The sequence below is a fragment of the Marmota monax genome, unplaced genomic scaffold (genome assembly GCF_021218885.2).
Source record: "Marmota monax isolate L192 unplaced genomic scaffold, Marmota_monax_Labrador192_F-V1.1 WCK01_AAM20220418_F8-fsc00192, whole genome shotgun sequence".
NCBI classification, from domain to species: Eukaryota; Metazoa; Chordata; class Mammalia; order Rodentia; family Sciuridae; genus Marmota; species Marmota monax.
This window is the reverse complement of record NW_026693786.1, coordinates 385,708-393,136: the sequence shown is the minus strand read 5'-3', so window position 1 is coordinate 393,136 and position 7,429 is coordinate 385,708. Positions and strand designations below refer to the sequence as shown.

The window sequence follows — 7,429 nt, the reverse complement described above, 5'->3', positions numbered from 1 at the left end:
TGCTAATAGTGAATGCAAGTGTTTTCCACTTTCATGCTGAAAATAAAATAATCTCTCATTGGAGTACACTTTCCTCAAGTGATGGTGACAAACATCTCTCCATAAAATGTATTTATTCACGTTCTTCTCCTTTCTCTAAAGTATCACTATGTTGAGGATTTAAAATCAGTAGAGGAAGTGGTTTAGTGTCTTTTTTTCTTCACCTCCATTGTAATAGCAACAGGATGGTGCACCAACATTGCTTGAAATAAACTGGTACTGCTTGTGCAGGTTCATTGAGGTTTGCACTAAATGAGGTGGGTCTAATATTGCCATTGCAGATGCTTCAAAACAATATTTTTCATTGTAATTATTCCCAAGATTAATTTCCCTTCAGCAGGCAAGTTTGGAACTGCATATTCCAGAATCATTCTGTGACTGGAGAAAGGCATTATTTGTAGTGCCCTCAAGTAATATAAAATAATATGTCTGAATTCAGTTTTGTAATCTCTTTATTCAAACTTGAATTGCTTATTCCTGGAGGTCTGATTTCTTTTTTGGTGGTGCTGGGGATTAAACCCAGGGCCTTGTGCATGCTAGGCAAGCACTCTACCGATAAACTATATTCCCAGCCCCATGATTATTTTTTTAAGGAATTACCCTGCAGGTGACTTAGTGTTGCAGATTATCTCATTTTCAATGGTACATGTTGTTGCAACCTTCCAAGTAAACCATTTCAGAGACACACCTGTGACAATATAATATAAATCGTGCCCAGTGAAAAAGCACTGCAGGTAAACTATAATTTCACCATTTTAAAGTGTGCAATTTGGGGTTGGGGTTGAGGCTCAGTGGTAGAGCACTTGCCTAACATGTGTGAGGCACTGGGTTTGATTCTCAGCACCACATACAAATAAATAAAATTCATTGACAACTAAAAAATATTTAAAAAATTAAAAATAAAGTGTGCAATTCAATGGCTTTTAGTGAATTCACTATGTTGTGAAACCATCAACACTCTCTAATTCCAGAACATTTTTATTGCTGTCCTTATGCCAGTACCACTCCTCCTTTTTGTAACTATAGCTTTGTAGTAAGTTTTGAATAAGGAACTGTGAGCACCCCCTGCCAACTTTATTCTTTTTAAAGGTTATTTTATGAATTTGAAAATTAGCTTTTCCATAAGTTCATTGATGTGTAGTTTTCCATTGCTGTGAGAAAAATACCCAAGAAATCAAAGGAGGAAAATTTATTTTGGTTAACAGTTTCAGAGGTTTCAGTTCATGGTCTGCTGGCTCCATTGCTTGTGGTAAGGCAGAATATCATGGTGGAGGGCCCATGGTAGAGCAAAGCTGCTCAACTCACTGTGTTCAGGAAGTAGAGAGAGACAAATAAGGAGAGGAGGAGGAGGAGATGATGGAGAAGATGAGGAAGAAGATGAAGGCAATGAAGAAGAGCATGAAGAATAAGAAAAGGAGAAAGAGGAGGCCAGCATCCCAATATACCCTATAGGGGCACACCTCCCAATAACCTACTTCCTCCAACCAGGCCTTATTTCCTAAAGTTTCCACCAACTTTATATAGTGTACCAGTTTAGAAGCAAAGCCTTAAACACATGAGCCTTTAGGGGAGATTGCAGATCCAAACTATAACATAGATGTGTACATCTACTTTTTTGTGCTTATAATTTAGCACTATATTTGTTTACATTTCTCTCAATTGCATATGGCACACATCACACTCTGTGTGATGTATATTTTGATAAATTATAACTACTTGTAGTATTTTTTTGTACCAGGGTTTGAACTCAGGGGCACTCGACCACTGAGCAACATCCCCAGCTCTATTTTGTATTTTCTTTAGAGACAGGTCTCACTGAGTTGCTTAGTGCCTCACTAAGGTGCTGATGCTGGGTTTGAACTTGTGATCCTCCTGCCTTAGCCCCCAGAGCTGCTGGGATTATAGGCATGTATCACTGTGCCCAGCCTTTTTATTTTTAATTTTTTATTTGTTCTTTTTAGTTATACATGACAGTAGATTATATTTTTAATTAATTAATTAATTTTAATTAGGTATATATGACAGCAAAATGTATTTTCATTCCTTGTACACAATTGCTGCACAACTTTTCATTTCTCTGATTGTACACGATGTAGCGTTGCATCGTATGTACAGTCATACATGTACCTAGAGTAATAATGTCCATCTCATTCAACCATCTTTCTGGCCCCCATACCCCCTTCCCTCTCCTCCCTCCCCTTTGCCTAATCAACTTTCCTCCTTTTTTCCCATGCCCCCTTCCCCCCATTATGGATCAGCATCCACTTATCAGAGAGAACTTTCTGCCTTTGGTTTTTGGGGATTGGCTTACTTCACTTAGCATGATAATGGTGGAATGTAGTTTGGCATATCATACATACATGGAGTATAACTTCCCATTTTTGTGGTGGTAAATGATATGGAGTTACACTGGTTGTGTATTCATATATGAATATAGGAAAGTCCTGTCCGATTCATTCTAGTCTTTCCCATTCCTATCCCCCTTCTGTCCCCCCCACTTCTGCCAGTCCAATCTGGTGCCTCCACTCCTCCCCCCTTACCCTCCCACCTATTATGAGTCAGCATCTGCATATCATAGAGAACATTCAGCCTTTGGTTTTTCAGGATTGGCTTATTTTACTTAGCATCCATCCACTTACAGGCAAATGCCATAATTACATTTTTCATTAAGGCTGAACAATATTCCATTTGTATGTGTATCACATTTTCTTTATCCATTCATCTGTTGAGGGTCACCTAGGTTGTTTCCATAGCTTAGCTATATTGTGAATTGAACTGCTATAAACATTGATGTGGCTGGGTCACTATAGTATGCTGATTTTAAATCTTTTGGGATAGCTGGGTCAAATAGTGGTTCCATTCCAAGTTTTCTGAGGAATCTCCATACTACTTTCCAATTTGCAGTCCAACAAAGCATGAGTGTATCTTTTCCCCCTACATCCTCACCAATGTTTATTGTTACTTATATTTTTCTTTCTTTCCTTCCTTCCTTCCTTCCTTCCTTCTTTCTTTTCTTTCTTTTTGGTACTGGGTATAGAACTCAGGGACACTCAACCACTGAGCCACATTCCCTAGCCATATTTTGTATTTTATTTAGAGACAGGGTCTCACTGAGTGGCTTAACTCCTCGCTTTTGCTGAGGGTGGCTTTGAACTCGTGATCCTCCTGTCTCAGCCTCCCAAGCCCCTGGGATTATAGGCATGTGCCACCATGCCTGGCATTGTTACTTGTATTCTTGATAATTGCCATTCCAACTGGAGTGAGATGAAACCTCAGTGTAGTTTTAATTTGCATTTCTCTAATTGCTAGAGAAGTTGAACCTTTTTTCATATATTTGTTGACTGATCATATTTCTACTGTGAAGTGTCTATTTAGTTCCTTTGCCCATTTATTGATTGGTGTTAAGTTTTTTGAGTTCTTTATGTATCCTGGAAATTAATGCTCTATCTGAGGTGCAGGTGGCAAAGATTTTCTCCCATTCTGTAGGCTCTTTCTTCACATTCTTGATTGTTTCCTTTGCTGTGAAGAAGCTTTTTAGTTTGATACCATCCCATTTATTGATTCTTGATTTTACTTCTTGGGCTTTAGGGGTCTTGTTGAGGAATTTGGTTTCTAAACTGACATGATGTTAATTTGAGCCTACTTTTTCTTTTAGTAGGTGCAGGGTCTCTGGTCTAATGTATAGATTCTTGATCCACTTTGAGTTGAGTTTTGTGCAAGGTAAGAGAGAGATAGGTGTCTAATTTCATTTTGTTACATATGGATTTTCCAGTTTTCCCAGCATCAGAACCTATCTTTTCTCCAATGTGTTTGTGCACCTGGCTTTTTTGTAGTAGATTTATGTCAACATGCATACTTCAAACCCATCTTATTTATTTATTGGTACTGGGGATTGAACCCAGGGCCTTTTGTATTCAAGGCAAGCACTCTACCAACTGAGCTATATCCCCAGCCCATGTTATTTATATTATTCAAGGGTCATGTATATATGTGTTTGCATATATATATGTGTGGGTATATAATCTCCCTTTTGGTTTTATTTATCTAGTAGAATCCTGATGCAAATTTTAGTACTGAGAGTTATCCTGGTTTAATAGAATCTTTTAAAAAAATATTTATTTTTTAGTTGTAGTTGGACACAATACCTTTATTTTATTTATTTATTTGTTTGTTTTATGTGGTGCTGAGGAACAAACCCAGGGCCTTGCATGTGCTAGGAAAGTGCTCTACTGCTGAGCTACAACACCAGCCCTACAATCTTAAAGATGAGTTTTCTGAATTGGTTCTGAGTTTTCTGAAATTGATTCTGTTTTCAATGGTAAAGAAGTCTTTATGCATTGGGCATGTGGTACATGCCTAAATATCCCAGCTATCTGTGAAGCTAAGGCAGGAGGATTGCAAGTTCAATGGTAGCCTCAGCAACTGAGTCAGAACCTGTCTCCAAATAAAAACCAAAAAGGGTTGGTGATGTAGCTCAATGGTAAAGCAACCCTACATTCAATCTTCAGTATCATAAAAAAAAGAAGTCTTGGATTCCACCTCTTGGGTCCCCTTCTTCCTCTGGGAGAAGTCTTTTCTGCTGTCCTTTAATAAACTTCTAATTTCCATTCTGAAAAAAAAAAAAAAGAAGTCTCTATGGATTCAACATGATTCATTGTCAAAATTGCAATGGTTTTTTTAGAGAAATAGAAAAATATTTAAATTTGTTTGCAACCACAAAGACCTTGAATAGCTAAAGCAATCATGAGAAAAAAGAACAAATAGAAGGTCCCACATTTCCTGATTTCATATAGTATTACAAAGCTACCCAAATCAAAACAGTAGGGCACTAATATGAAAACAGACATATAAACCATGGAGAACAGAATAGAGAGCCCACAAATAAACCTACATGTACATGGTCAATTGTTCACAAGAGCACCAAGAATATATAATAGGGAAATGATGGTTTCTTCTATAAATGGTGTTGCAAATACTGTATATTCAGATGCAAAAAAAAAAAAAGAAAAGAAAAGAAAGGAAAAGAAAAGAGACACCTTATAGTACATACAAAAATCAACTCAAAATGAATCAAAGATTTTAATGTATGACCCAAACGCTGTGCCTAATTTGTTTTATACTCTCCTCTAGGTCCATCCATACTTTTGAAAATGATAGGATCTCATGATTTTTAATGGATGAAAAGTATTCCATGTTGTGTTAACACACATTCCATTGTGTATTTAAAGCCATTCATCTGTTGATGGATATTTAAGCTTATTTCACATTCATCTGTTGTAGATAATGTTGCAATAAAATAGGAGTGCAGGTGTCTTTTTGATATGTTGATTTCATTTCCTTTGGATATATATATACTCAGTAGTGAGATGGCTGGACTATATGGTAAATTTATTTTTAGTTTCCTTTAATTTTGTGGTGCTGGGGATTAAACCCAGGGCCTTGTGCATGTGAGGTAAGCATTTTACCAACTGAGCTATATCCCCAGCCCTATTTTTTGTTTCTTGAGAATCCTACATACTGTTTTCCATAATGGTTGAACTAATTTACCTCCCTATCAAGATTGTATATGAGTTCCTCATTCCTCACACCCTCCCCAACATTTGTTACTTTTTGTCTTTTTAATAATAGCCATTCTCACCATGGTTAAGTGATATCATCATTTGGTTTGCACTTCCTAATGATTAATGATACTGAGTATTCTTTCATATATTTTTTGGCCATTTGTGTATCTCCTTTTGAGAAATGTTTGTTCAGATCTTTATCCCATATTTAAATTGGGTTATTTGTTTATTTTTTATTTTTTTGCCATTGAATTGTTTGTATTCCTTATATATTCTGGATTTTAGGCCCTTGTCAGATATATGGCTTGCAAATATGCTCTCCCATTCTGTAGGTTGTCTCTCTGATTTTATTTATTTGAGTCTTCTTTTTTAGTTTAGCTAAGGTTTGTTAATGTTTTATCTTTAAATAAAACAATTTTAATCTCTGTTCATTTTTCTATTTTTCTAGTCTCTATTTCATTTTTTTTTGCTCTCATCTCTATTATTTTATTATTTTCTTCTGCTACCTTTTTTTGAGTTTATTTTTATTTTTATTGTCAAGAATGGATAGCTGTTCAAATTGATGTTTTTGTGTTGGGGCAATCACTGGGGTATTTTATTCTGCCTTATCGCCCTGATATTTTGATTGGTCATATATTAATTGATATGTTCATCCCCTTCTCAGACAATGCAAGCAATCTAGCACTCTTTTTTTTAGGGCTTAGAAAAACATAAATTTATTAACAATTCTTGAGGCCAGAGGTATAAAAACACTGCAGCACTCTCATCCAGAGACTCTAAGGGAAAATCCCTTTCAATAACATTCCCAGCCTCTAGAAGGTGCTTGTGTGCCTTGCCTCATGGCCCAGCCCCTCCATCTTTGTTGTGGCTCAGTAGTAGAGCTCTCTCCTTGCACTGTGAGACCCTGGGTTAGAACCTCAGCACCACACACGGAGTATAACTTCCTGTATTTTTTTTAGTTGTAGCTGGACACAATATCTTTATTTTTATGTGGTGCTAAGGATCGAACCCAGGCCCTTGCACATGCCAGGCAAGTGCTCTACCGCTGAGCCACAAACCAGACCTGCCAACTTCTCCCTCTTAAAGCTAACATTAGGCTAAGTCCTCACACTTTCGTAACTTTGGTTCCACTTCTGCCTCTCTTGTCTTACAAATAAGGACTCTAAGAATGAGATTGGCTTCACTGGATAATTCAAATATGTTTCCCTACTTCAAAGTTACTGGATTAGCAACCTTAATTCATCTGCAACCTTTTTTTAAAAAAAATTCTTTTTAGTTAGACCTCCATTTTATTTATTTTTATGAGGTGCTGAGAATTGAACCCAGTGCCTCACACATGCCAGGCAAGTGCTCCTCTGCTGAGCCCCAGCCCCAGCCCCAGCCCCTGCAATATTTTTTTTATAAATTAAATTTTATTGGTTCCTAGTTATATATGACAGTAGAATCCATTTTGATAGAATTAGACAAGCATGGAATATATCTTATTCTAGTTAGGACCCCATTCTTGTGGGTGGACAGGATGGTGGGATTCACGAAATTGAGCACTGTTAAATTTCATTTATCTCACTCTTAACTTATATAATCTAGCTACAGTGTGTTCAAATTTTGTGCATTTTATTTATTATATTCATCATTTTCATTTCATTGATTTTCATTTATTCACAGAGCCATGATCTTCCACCTAAGATCATTTTACTTCTGCCTGAATAAAATGCTTTCTTTCTATGGGTCTGCTAATGACATGTTTCCTTGTTTTTAATCTGAAAATATCAGGAAAAAGATAATTCTATTTTATATTGGCTCATAGATTCTCCTTTGTTAGGTGACAA

General features: G+C 36.6%; 1 non-coding gene across 1 annotated transcript; it reads right to left on the bottom strand.

Moving 5' to 3' along the window:
• Nucleotides 1-3,916: 3,916 nt before the first annotated feature.
• On the bottom strand, nucleotides 3,917-3,992 carry Trnas-uga (transfer RNA serine (anticodon UGA)). The gene has a single exon. It is a non-coding gene; the product is annotated as a tRNA-Ser (tRNA).
• Between the last annotated feature and the right edge of the window lie 3,437 nt (nucleotides 3,993-7,429).